A 13707-nucleotide genomic window follows, 5' to 3' on the forward strand; every position below is an offset into this window, starting at 1 on the left:
AATATAAGAAAGATTCCAGGCAGGGGTCCGATGTTATTCTTCCATCTGAAACAACATTAAAAATATGCACCTAACAGCACCAAGATAAAAATCTGTTATGCCATCAAACTGGCCAGTGTATTCCATGGCTTTGAAACATAACAAGCCACTGAATGTGACAGTAAATATATCAATATCTCAGAAATAATATTCAAAGTGTCGCTAATGAAAGAAATTGGGGTTTCGATAGAGGAATGCAAAGATGTACAGAGGTATAAAATGAGACAGAATCAGCAGGTTGATTCTCTGGACTGGTCATGTTGCAGGAATGGCAAATAGCAAGTTCATTGTCAAACAGACACCCCAGGAACACCTATTACAATATGGAGAAAAGAACTGGGATGGTAATATTAATAATCTTTGTACTAGCTCAGATACCGAGTGATGCCAACTAGGCGGCCTGCTGATCACTAGATGCTACAGGCTGACTTATTTTAATTTTGTGTAATTTTCTCCTGAGCCACGATCACACCAACAAGTTCAGACCACGAGTGAAGTACAGGAGACAGAATTCGAGAATTATCTGGTTGGACCTGAGCTTGCCTTGAACCCAAGATATTGGGATATCAAGGACTTCACTTCACCTCTTGACTGCAGAGGGAGCTACTGAAAACGTAAATAGCAAATTCCATATTGTCGAGGGTTAGAGGGGTAAAATCTAATAAAGGTAAACAGTACTTACTTGTCTTCTTCCTTGAAACAAGCAACCAACTGACCAACTGTTTGTTCATCTACACATATTTCATCCTTAATATCGGTGGAGGGCTGTAAGGAACAAATATGCAAAACAAAGTAAGAAATGTAGAGTAAGCAGATAACTAGAGTAAAAGTTTATAAATAGACATGACACAGCTGACAAAGTAAGCTCATACTTGCACAATAAAGATATCAATTTATTCTTCCTATCTTAAAAGGAAACCAAAAAGTGTCAAGTCAAAATTATATGAAAAACAAGAATAAGAAAAGGCATTCATAACAGGATAAAGAGGATTGCACTGGAAGTGGGAACAAAAGAAGAAGAAAAACTTGAAAGACAACAATAATGTCTGCAATTTTTCTACAATTTCCTACAACTTTCTGTCATGTGTTCATCCTATTATATGTTCTTAAATGAATGGTCGCTTCTTTGTTTCTTGTGTTCCCACAATGACTCTGACTGTCAAAGAGACATACATTGAATCTTAACCAGAGAAAGGTCAATCTCTTACATATCATGTTCAAGTTTGTACACAAATAGTCAGCTGTTGGACTTTTCATTGACTCTAGACAATATGAAGGATTTATCAGTATACACTTACAACATTTACATTCAGATTTTAAGGGGCAATGCTGACCGAGTTTTCTACGGATAGCAAGTACGCCGCATACCCGAAAGCCCCAGAATTGATTCTCAGACAAAAAGTAAGAGATTATTGCCAGACTCTAATGGCCAGTTGCTGGTCCAGTCAGTCTATATGAGAGCAATGAAGGTGCTAATTGATAGAGAGGTAGAGTCCTTAGTCTAAAAAGCCAGGAATAATAGAAAAGAAAATTTGTTGTGCTCAGCACACATCGTCTTGCAAACTGCATGGCATCAGGCTGAACAGAGGTCGCTTGGCAGGGTAATAGGGCTGGGACAGATACAACGCAACCGTTTCCGGAACACAACCGTTGTCGAATGAAACCGTTGCGAGAAAGTAGCAGTTGCAGTTGCGCTCTGCTGTTGCGTTCTTCGTCTGCACCGATCAAGTAGCGTTTCAGGTTTCGCAACTGGTACGTATACAAAACTGCCTTCCGCAATCGTTGGGTTTCTTGACACTGGGGTTTTCCAGTGTAACTCAGAAGTTATTGAATGAATCGCCGGACCTCACGGAAACCCATAATAGACAATGCTACCCTAGATTCAATGGCTTGAGTGTTGTAAGGTGCAGTTAGTCGAGTATTTTTAGAGTTGATCTTGTTAGGTATTCTAATTAGCCTCCATTCAGTCATGAAATACAGAATTATTGGATCTTTAGATGCCGTGACATTTAACATTTAAAACTAATAGGAAAACATAACATGACTTCAAATCCGACTCTGTAATGACAGGCACACTCACAAAGGCGATCGTGAGTTGAGACTCAACCTTTTACGAACAACTAAAAATTTAGGTATTAATCAAGTTTAAGGAAGGGAGAGAACTACGAGTATTATTCCACTTGTAGGTCGCAGAAAGTACAGTAGTTTAAGATTATTTCGTTATGGATTTGTAAATTACGTTGATGTTCTGATATATATATTTGTAATTTCTATGTTATATAGGCCTACGGTAGTAGATTTTTAAGACTTTCGGGGAGTAGGTATGAAATGAACTCGTCTTCATGTTACGTCGTTGAAATGTAAACAGATTGACAGTTCTCTCGTTCTCTTGATAAACTACCGTATCAATAAAGTTACCGGTACGCTGTGCAACCAGCAGGTTATTATTATTATTATTATTATTATTATTATTATTATTTTACAATTTTGTCTGGGTTCGAACCCCACTATGGGCAGCCCTGAAGATGGTTTTCTGTGGTTTCCCATTTTCATACCAGAGAAATTCTGGGGCTGTACTTTAATTGAGGCCAAGGCCACTTCCTTCCCATTCCTAGCCCTTTCGTATCCCATCGTCGCCATAAGACCTTCTCTGTGTCGGTGCAACGTAAAGCAAATTGTACAAGAAAATCGTTCAGGATAACAATAGAAAATTAATAATTATGTAGTCACCTGATTATTGCCATTTCTTGAATGTGTAGTACTGATGACATGTCTATGATAGGAATATTTTGGGAAGCCCAGAAGTTCATTTTCCAGGTTGTGGCGATTATTGTTTTAAGAGGAAGTACAACTAGGTAACCATCCTCTATATAACACTAATCAGAGAGAAAAAAATGGAAGGAATCCGACACTTCGAAAAATGAAGATATCGGCCAAAGAAAAGACAAGGGCCACGAAGGGCGTGAAAATGGAAGACTCCCTAGGCCTCGAATGCTGTAATATCGTCGGGGTCGGAAAAGAACAAGAGTTGATCAAGGGAGGTCGGAGAGGATAGATGAAAGTGAGGAGCCTGGCAGAAGGAAGTGGAACAATGGCAGGACTCAGCTAAGGGCCCCGTGGTCGCCAACCCACCTCCCAATTTAAGTCGCCTCTTACGACAGGCAGGGGATACCGTGGGCGTTATTCTAAATCCCTCACACACAGAGGGTGTTCATTTTCCAAATCTCGTTCAGAGTCTTGTGGAAGGAAATGCACTGACCTAATTCATTATTAGCGTCAACTTTATCAGCTCTCTTACATCGCAATGCTCATTTAGCCCATAATTCAACATATTTCTGGGAAGCTGAGATGGATATGTTCTCAGTTTTATAAGAAGCCCGTCTGGTAGCCATGTCGTTAAGGCGGCTAGTCTAGTTGGATTATTTAGTTATTTTTTTCGGGTTGATCCGTTTTGTTGTTTTCTGTATATTACGTACAGTTTGCCGACGTTTCGAATACATTGCAGTATTCTTTATCAAGGCGACTGAAATACCCCTACCCGATGCGAGGTAATCAGTCTCCCAGGCTGCAATCTCACTACGAGAAACGAGAGTGGTTCCTGACCTTGGACTAATCCGGTTGTGTCTTGATTGCGAACAAGGCAAAAACCGTCCAGATTCCGAACAACTAGATATACCTGTCTAGACTGCGAACAAGAGATTAGTGTTGACGTGTTGACGTGAGATACAATACAGATACAATTTTCAAAAAAGTCTCATATGTAATTTTTGTTCTAGTACCGGTAGTATTAACATTAACTGGTACATTGGGATGTTTTAGATATCCTAACCATATTTTTAAAAATATGTTTCTTATTGAAAATGTTTAATAATTTAGTTTGAGGTAATCTTACCATTTAGAAGATTATATTTTTTATTGTATAACATAACTAGAGGGGTAGTTGTTTATGGTGGATTAGTAGGAGTTATATTATTAATAGGTTATTATTATTATTTTTTCTTTTTTGCTAGTGGCTTTATGTCGCACCGACACAGATAGGTCTTATGGCGACGATGGGGTAGGAAAGGCGTAGGAGTTGGAAGGAAGTGGCCGTGGCCTTAATTAAGGTACAGCCCCAGCATTTGCCTGGTGTGAAAATGGGAAACCACGGAAAATCGTATTCAGGGCTGCCGACAGTGGGATTCGAACCCACTATCTCCCGGATGCAAGCTCACAGCCGCGCGCCTCTAACCGCACGGCCAACTCGCCCGGTATTATTATTATGCCAATGAAAGAAGTGAGTGGTTGCATCGACAAGGCATTAGCTTTAGAATACTGATTATTATTATTATTATTATTATTATTATTATTATTATTATTATTATTATTATTATTATTCAAAATAATACAAAAGAAGTCAAATAGTCAGTTTATTTGGAAACAAGCGAGTTTTTTCTTACATGCTTTTAACTTTTTTTTGTGTATTACCCAGTATTCCAATTGTGTGCACCAGAACTTGGTGTACCAAATGAGGGTTGATTTTTCTTGCCGCTTTCTTTATTGCCAGAGCTGGTTTGTGAATAAATTCAAATCTTCCTGATAATAATTAAAGCGGTTTTCTAAAGAACTTCAGAAGACTGTAGGTGCCTCTAGTGATGCATACTGCTGCCACAATCCACCTAGATAAGCAGCGTGACATATATAAAATCATATATTATTGCTCATTATATTTTCGCTTAAGCGCCTCTACTTTATGCCTGGCCGCAATCTCGACCCATTAATGTGTGTCAAACCCAAATCATCCCCTTCAGGTACCCAATTGTTCGCAATCTAATGTGTGTCAAACACAAATCATCCCCTTCAGGTACCCACTTGTTCGGAATCTAGACTGTTCGCAATCAGGACGACACCAACTATCCTACCCTTTCTGGCTGACGCGAGGTTCGTCCTGCGTGCTTATAATGTTGTGGTCTGTACTCTGTACTGACAGCCAATTTTCACTCAGAAACTGTCCCACTACCTGGCTGTGACACATACTTATTACTTCCCAGAATTCTCAGGAGACAGCCAGGGGGCTTGCGTCAGCCAGAAGGGGTAGGATAATTATATAAGACCAAGGTCAGGAACCACTCTACACAATACACATACTTTCCAGAATTTTCACGAGACAGCCTGGGGCTTACGTCAGCCAGAAAGGGTAGGATAATTATATAAGACCAAAGTCAGGAACTACTCTACACAATACACATACTTTCCAGAATTTTCACGAGACAGCCTGGGGCTTACGTCAGCCAGAAAGGGTAGGATAATTATATAAGACCAAGGTCAGGAACCACTCTACACAATACACATACTTTCCAGAATTTTCACGAGACAGCCTGGGGCTTACGTCAGCCAGAAGGGGTAGGATAATTATATAAGACCAAAGTCAGGAACTACTCTACACAATACACATACTTTCCAGAATTCTCAGGAGACAGCCAGGGGGCTTGCGTCAGCCAGAAGGGGTAGGATAATTATATAAGACCAAAGTCAGGAACTACTCTACACAATACACATACTTTCCAGAATTCTCAGGAGACAGCCAGGGGGCTTGCGTCAGCCAGAAGGGGTAGGATAATTATATAAGACCAAAGTCAGGAACTACTCTACACAATACACATACTTTCCAGAATTTTCACGAGACAGCCTGGGGCTTACGTCAGCCAGAAAGGGTAGGATAATTATATAAGACCAAGGTCTGGAACCACTCTACACAATACACATACTTTCCAGAATTTTCACGAGACAGCCTGGGGCTTGCGTCAGCCAGAAGGGGTAGGATAATTATATAAGACCAAGGTCAGGAACCACTCTACACAATACACATACTTTCCAGAATTTTCAAGAGACAGCCAGGGGGCTTGCGTCAGCCAGAAGGGGTAGGATAATTATATAAGACCAAAGTCAGGAACTACTCTACACAATACACATACTTTCCAGAATTTTCACGAGACAGCCTGGGGCTTACGTCAGCCAGAAAGGGTAGGATAATTATATAAGACCAAAGTCAGGAACCACTCTACACAATACACATACTTTCCAGAATTTTCAAGAGACAGCCTGGGGCTTACGTCAGCCAGAAAGGGTAGGATATATAAGACCAAGGTCAGGAACCAGTCTCGTTTCTAGTAGTGTGATTGCTGCCTGTTCGTAATAAACACTTACACAGCTGACCAGAAGCCACTTGGAATCTACGGGAGAAGCAGGCCTATATTCTCGGTGACGTCACTGGTTGAAGTTCGCTACGAGAGCAGTTAGCGCGGGAATACGAATGTGGCACCTCCTGAAGTTTTCAGCTCGTAGCTACTCCGGCTGGACAAAACACTAAAACAGTAATTTTAATTGTTGCATGCAGTTACCATTGTCGCAATAACGTTGCTGGCTGCTGCTGCGTGTTGTCAAAGGAAGGAAAAATGAGTGAGCGCTCCAAAACCAGTCATATGTGGATTTACTTTAGTGCTGTTAATGTTAATAATAAAACTGCAAAATGTGATTTGTGTGGGTTACAAATGCCGTACCGTTCCACGATTTCGAACTTAAAAAATCATATATCAAGGAAACACCCTACTGTGAATTTACAAGCAGAAGCAGACTCTACTACACAAACTACTAGGCGAACAGCAGACGTGTCAAATGATTCGGACATTGACGCTCCCACTCCAATTAGGCCACACTCTTCAAGTGGAACTGAAAATGTGATTGTCACACTAACTCCAGGAGCCAACAACAGAAACAACAACGGTGGAGCTTCTACCTCTTCCAACATTTCTAAAGGCAGGACACAAGCGAGTATTTCAAATTACATTCCAAGGAAGATCAATGTTGTTCAGAAAAAAAAAAAAAAATGGATAAGCTACTTCTCCGCCTGTTCACAAAAGACTTTCAACCATTTTGTCTGGTTGAAGATGATGGGTTCTCTAGTTTCATTTCAGCTCTAAACCCTTCATATGAGTTGCCAAATAGGAAACAAATTTCCTCAAATTTGATACCAGCTGCTTACGAACAATGCCGAAACGTATTGGAAAGAATGAAAGATGTCCGAAATGTGTGCCTAACAACAGACTGTTGGACTTCCAGTGTTAACGAAAGTTATCTTGCCCTCACAGCCCACTACTTGTCAACTGATTTTAAGCTAGAATCGATCCTTCTTGAGTGTATACAAATAGAAGGATCTCACACGAGTAAAAATCTCGCTAAGGAGATTAAATGCATTACTGATGCTTTCAATTTGTCCGATAAAGTACTAATTGCTGTCAGTGACAACGCAGCCAATATAACGAATGCTATTGTTAACGAACTTAAGTGGAAGCATTTTGGTTGTTATGCGCATACCCTCAATTTAGCTGTTCAGGATGCACTAAGAACCATAAAGCCTATACTGGACAAAGTTAAACACATAGTAGCGCATTTCAAAAGAAGCACCACTGCAGTGGAAAAACTTCTGAAATTTCAACGCGACTCAGGTGTAGAAAATCCTAAGAAACTCTTGCAAGATGTTCCCACACGCTGGAATTCCACTCTGTTTATGTTACAGCGGATAACTTTGCTTCAGGATGCTGTGAAGAGTTCATTAGCTCTCATTAATGTCGACATTCCCACTCTTACTTCTGATGAATGGAGAATATGTGCTGAGCTATGCAAAGCTCTGAAACCATTCGAGGAAGTCACTCATAAGATGAGCGCTGAAGGTTACGTAACCGGAAGCCAAGTGATTGTGTTAACAGCTGGATTAGGAAATGTTTGTGGAAAACTTTTGAAACAACCCTTCCATTCGACAGTGGTGGTAGTTGTGAATGAGTTAAATAAAGGCGTTACATAAAGATTTTCAAACATCGAACAAAGCAGAACATTAGGTCTATGTACTTTTCTAGATCCCCGTTTTAAGCTGTATGCGTATTCTTCACAGCAAGCTAAAGAAAGCATTAAGAAATACGTCACGGAACTTGTAGTAAAAGAACATCATGCACAGTATAATGAACAGAGGGGAGTAACCGGCAATATTGAAGAAATGACACCAGGTCATGCTGACAATGATGAACCAGATGAGTTTTCCGTATGGGCACATTTTCAAAGCGTGGTAGATAAAGCTCAACCTACGGGGACTGCCACTTCTAGAGCCATCGTGGAGATTCAGAGATATCTGGAAGATGGAGTCATATCACGGGACCAGGATCCTCTCCAGTGGTCGAAACAGAACTGTAATATTTACCCAACATTGAGTAAACTAGTTACGAAATATTTTCACGTGGTTGCGACTTCAGTACCATGTGAGAGAATATTTTCGAAGACTGGACTGATCATAAATAATCGTCGCACATCCCTCAAATCATCAAAGGTTCGACAATTAATGTTTTTGAATGCAAATGAAAAGTATATAGAAATGAAGTAATGTACAATATTGACTAGGCTACTGGGACTTGAGTTATGTAATATTGTTCCTACATTGCTATGTAGTAAACTTTGATTTATGTATGAGTTACTGGGATTTCAGTGATGTAATATAGTTCATATATTCCTGTGTAGTGCCTTTGCTGGCAAGATGTAGTGTTTACAATGCACTATGTCTTCTGATATGGGCTAGAGCAATTTTGTTACTTTCATTGATCTGTCTCAGTCTCATCCTTGGCTTTGACAAAATGAAAGTGACTGAGGTATGAGTGATGCTAGTAATACCATTCCTTCTGCAGCCAGTCCCTGCTATGAATGGTGTGAAAATATTGCTCATAGGGTCGGTTGGTGCATGCATTTCAGTGGGCTTGGCAGACTGATATGTAATAGCAACTTCTGGCTCGGTGAGGAAAGCAACGGGAAACTACCTCACTTCTCATTTCCCTAGTACGCCTCTTCAGTGATACCCAGGCCATCTATGACAGCTGATGGCGGAGCTGTTGAGGATCCAACCAGCCTTCGGGCTGAGGACTCAACATACACATTCCTATGTACTGAACTTTGTCATAAATATATGAGTTATTGGGACTACAATGATGTAATATTGTTTAAGAAATTATTTCTCAAAACACGCCATCAGATCGAATTCGAATCAAAATTTTAACACAATATACAATGTCATGTTCTATACACTACTTATAAATGTATTTATTTATTTATTATTATTATTATTATTTTATTTTACTTTTTTTGCTACGGTAGTTGCTTTACGTCGCACCGACACAGACACGTTTTATGGCGACGATGGGACAGGAGTGGGAAGGAAGCGGCCGTGGCCTTAATTAAGGTACAGACCCAGCATTTGCCTGGTGTGAAAATGGGAAACCACGGAAAACCACTTTCAGGGCTGCCGACAGTGGGGTTCGAACTTACTATCTCCCGAATACTGGATGCTGGCCGCACATAAGTGACTGCAGCTATCGAGCTAGGTACTTATAAATTTGAGAATTTTATGTTCCCAAGAAAAAAAGCTGTTATCAATTTTGTAAGACAACTTTTTCTCGGCTCACGATGGTTGGAAAACTGCATTCTTGGTCGCGTTGTAATCTTTATATATCCAATGGTTATGCTATGACTGTGAAATTCGTAAATGAATTCAATTCCTTTACCATATATCAGTTTGTGTTTATATTGGTTGTACTGAACTTTGTCATAAATGTATAAGAGTTATTAGGACTTCAACGATGTAGTAATGTACAACAATGTGTAGGCATTACAAAATTAAATATTACGATTTAACCTCCGTGGCTCAGGCGGCAGAGCGCCGGCCTCTCACCGCTGGATTCCGTGGTTCAAACCCCGGTCACTCCATGTGCATGAGAGATTTGTGCTGGACAAAGCGGAGGCGGGACAGGTTTTACTCCGGGTTCTCCGGTTTTGCCTGTCATCTCTCATTCCAGCAACACTCTCCAATATAATTTCATTTCATCTTTCAGTCATTAATCATTGCCCCAGAAGAGTGCAACAGGCTTCGGCAGCCGGCACAATTCCTATCCTCGCCGCTAGATGGGGCTTCATTCATTCCATTCCTGACGCGGTCGATTGACTGGAAAGAGGATGTGGATTTTCCTTTTCATTACGATTCAAGCACGCGGCAATTTTACATTCCTCTAATACACGTTTCCAGTAGTCTTAATAGGTAACAATGTGGTGTAGGGGTAGCTTGCCTGCCTCTCGCCCGGAGGCCCCCGGTTCGATTCCCGGCCAGGTCAGCCTACGTGATTAGAATTGACGAGGTATCTGACGGTGAGATGGCGGCCCCCGTCTCGAGAGCCCAGAATAAGGGCCGAGAGGTTGCGTCGTGCTGACCACACGGTCCCTCATTATCTGCAGGCCTTCGAGCTGAACAGCGGTCGCTGGGTAGGCCAAAGCACTTTCAAGAGCTTTAAGTGCCGTGGGAGGGGGTATAGTAAGTTAGAAGAGTGTTAGGAAAAAATTATATTACTACTGTCGACCAAACTATTATGCTCATTCGAATTTGGAGGTTGTTTGTGATACATGATACAACCAATAGGCCTATACAAATCCAATTGCACCATAATTTCCTCGTTTTATTTCACGTTACTCACGAACGTTTGAAATTTTAAATTTGTACTTCAATAATTTTGTATGGCAAATGGAACGCAGGAAGTGTCAGTTTTTAAACGTGCTTCAACCACGCGTCAAGTTCAAGAAATTTATTTCTCAAAACACGTCATCAGATCGAATCCAAATTTTAACACAATATACAATGTAATGTTTTATACATTATTTATACATTTAAGAATTTTATGTTCCCAAGAAAAAAAGCTGTTATCAATTTTGTAAGACAACTTTTTCTCGGCTCAGGGTGGTTGGAAAACTGCATTCTTGGTCGTGTTGTAATCTTTATAATATCCAATAGTTATGCTGTATGACTGTGAATTGGTAAACGAATTCAATTCCTTTATATCAGTTTGTAATTATATTGGATATAATTATATACATCACTGACTGGCCGGTACAACGGAAGACGTAGGGCGTTGCCGCACACTCCCTCATTTGTTTAGTAGGAGTACGTTATTTTGCAACCGTTTTATACAACGGTTGTCTGCGCGCAACTGTTTTGCCCAGCACTACAGGGTAATGCTCAAAAATTAGATGTTGGCTTTTTCAGGCGTTTGCTCTATTAACTAGCATTTCGTCTTAGGTCTGATACTAGACTCGTCAGAGTGGGATGTGTAGGGTCTGACACTAGACTCGTCAGAGTGGGATGTGTCAGACCCACTGATGCTGGGGTGCATGCAGGTGAACTTATCGGAAGCCTCTTATGTGGCACAGTCTGATAACTGCATACGGGAGATAAAACTCCACAATGGAATTAATGCCCACCTAGTAATTCCAAATGGTAATACTAAATTCCCATGGAGGGAATTAGATATTTTTCCACCAATAGAGCATATAAAAAATCAGACCCCACCCACTGATGCTGGGGTGTATGCAGGTGAACTTTTTTTTTTTTTTTTTTTTGCTAGGGGCTTTACGTCGCGCCGGCACAGATAGGTCTTATGGCGACGATGGGATAGGAAAGGCCTAGGAGTTGGAAGGAAGCGGCCGTGGCCTTAATTAAGGTACAGCCCCAGCATTTGCCTGGTGTGAAAATGGAAAACCACGGAAAACCATTTTCAAGGCTGCCGATAGTGGGATTCGAACCTACTATCTCCCGGATGCAAGCTCACAGCCGCGCGCCTCTACGCGCACGGCAAACTCGCCCGGTGCAGGTGAACTTATCAGAAGCCTCTTATGTGGCACAGTCTGATAACTTCACCTGCATACACCCCACCATCAGAAGCCTCTTATGTGGCACAGTCTGATAACTTCACCTGCATACACCCCAGCATCAGTGGGTAGGGTCTGACACATCCCACTCTGACGAGTCTAGTGTCAGACCTAAGACGAAATGCTAGTTAATAGAGCAAACGCCTGAAAAAGCCAACATCTAATTTTTGATATGCTCTATTGGTGGAAATATATCTAATTCCCTCCATGGGAATTTAGTATTACCATTTGGAATTGCTAGGCGGGCATTAATTCCATTGTGGAGTTTTATCTCCCGTATGCAGTTATCAGACTGTGCCACATAAGAGGCTTCTGATAAGTTCACCTGCATAGCGATTCTCGCCAGCCAGCGCTTCCTAACGAACCGGAGACGAACCGCCAGCCAGCGAAAACCACCCGGCAGAGCATCCTAGCGGAGCAATAGGTATCACCTCGCCTACAGACCAGTAAGCTGCCTCCTCTTATTCTATCTCCGTCCAGCGAGGGCCCCTACACCGTAAGCCGCTGCGGCTCCCCAGTGGAGCTTAAAAACGCAGACGGACAGGTGGACTAAGCGGCACTCGAGGGGTTTCACTCCAGGACAGTTTGGTTTGGTGTAGGGGCCCACGGAGTGCAGCCAGGAGTGTCTCCCGGTCTTACTGGGTGCACCCACCGATCTCCAGGAGTGCCAACACCTATTAGCACTAGCAAGTGACAGACAATTAGAACTAGTGATAAGAAGCGCGAAGCGCAAGTTAATAGTGCTGAGAATTCTGCTTAGTGCCAGTGCCCTACAGTGCTCAGTGAATTAATTAACGTCAGTGAACAGTGCTCTGTGACTGAATTACTATTTTATAAACTGAGTGGACAAGATGGATTCAAGCACGGCAGTTACTACCACCACCACCATCTCCCAAGCCGGCATGGACCAGCTTTTCTACAGCCAAGCACATAACTCCGTGATGTGCCCAACCAGCTCAAGTACTAGATACCACCAACTACCTATAAACCCAGCTCCTACCCGAGAGTCCTCCCACCCAGTATCCAAGCGACAGCTCACCAGTCCCGCAGACAACAGTGAACCCAGAACCAAAATACAAGCGACAGAACAGGAAATCGTCAGGAACAACCCCCCCACCCCCACCCAATACCTTTACCAATCAAGAATCCCCTCCCCCCTCTCCGGTGCAAGACGACCCGTCTCCAACTCCCGGACCCTTCAAAAGCCCCCACTGGAACCCACGCCTTCCTTATCAAGGAACCAGCTCCAGAATTTAAAAACCCACAAAAAATCTTTGCAAAACTTCTTCACTTCAACTTTCAACGCGAAGAAATCGCCGATATTCGCCCAACAAATAACGGGGTCATCCTTAAGCTCATAGGGGAGGGCGCCGCACGACGGCTCATGGGCTCAGTGGGTGCAGCCCAATTCGGCTCATCCGAACCCCTGAAACCCCTATCCCCACCCGCACCACCCCGTCACAGTTTACTTAGCTGCGTAATCCGTGGGGTGGACCCCGACATCCCAGACGATGTGATAGGCCAAGAACTAAACGAGGAAGGTATCCCCGTCCAAAAAGCATTCAAGATAAAAAACAACACGGGGCCCACCTACATGGTAAGAATCTTGCTCCCAACCTCCCAGGACGTCGACCGCGTACTAACCAATGGAGTATCTATTTTTAGACACCACCATCGGGTGGAACCCTCCCGAGCACCAGCGCCCCAACCCATCCGATGTGAGCGGTGCCTATCATACAATAAGCATGACACAGCACACTGCAACTCCGTAAAACCAGTGTGCAGCCACTGCTCACAGCAGCACTCCACCTCCCGATGCCCAAACACCCAGCTCCCCCCGAAATGTAACACCTGCGGAGAGCCCCACCCTACCTACTCCCTCAAATGTAAAGCCCGCCCTCA

The 13707-nt window shown here is 42.4% G+C and overlaps 1 long non-coding RNA gene across 1 annotated transcript in view; it reads right to left on the reverse strand.

Moving 5' to 3' along the window:
• Positions 1–721: 721 nt before the first annotated feature.
• Positions 722–13707, reverse strand: part of LOC137502915 (uncharacterized) — a 62253-nt gene continuing 49267 nt past the window's right edge. Inside the window, exon 3 of the long non-coding RNA XR_011018920.1 lies at positions 722–804. This is a non-coding gene — a long non-coding RNA (uncharacterized lncRNA). The remainder of the gene's footprint in view (positions 805–13707) is intronic.

The sequence above is a fragment of the Anabrus simplex genome, chromosome 13 (assembly GCF_040414725.1).
Source record: "Anabrus simplex isolate iqAnaSimp1 chromosome 13, ASM4041472v1, whole genome shotgun sequence".
Taxonomy (NCBI): Eukaryota; Metazoa; Arthropoda; class Insecta; order Orthoptera; family Tettigoniidae; genus Anabrus; species Anabrus simplex.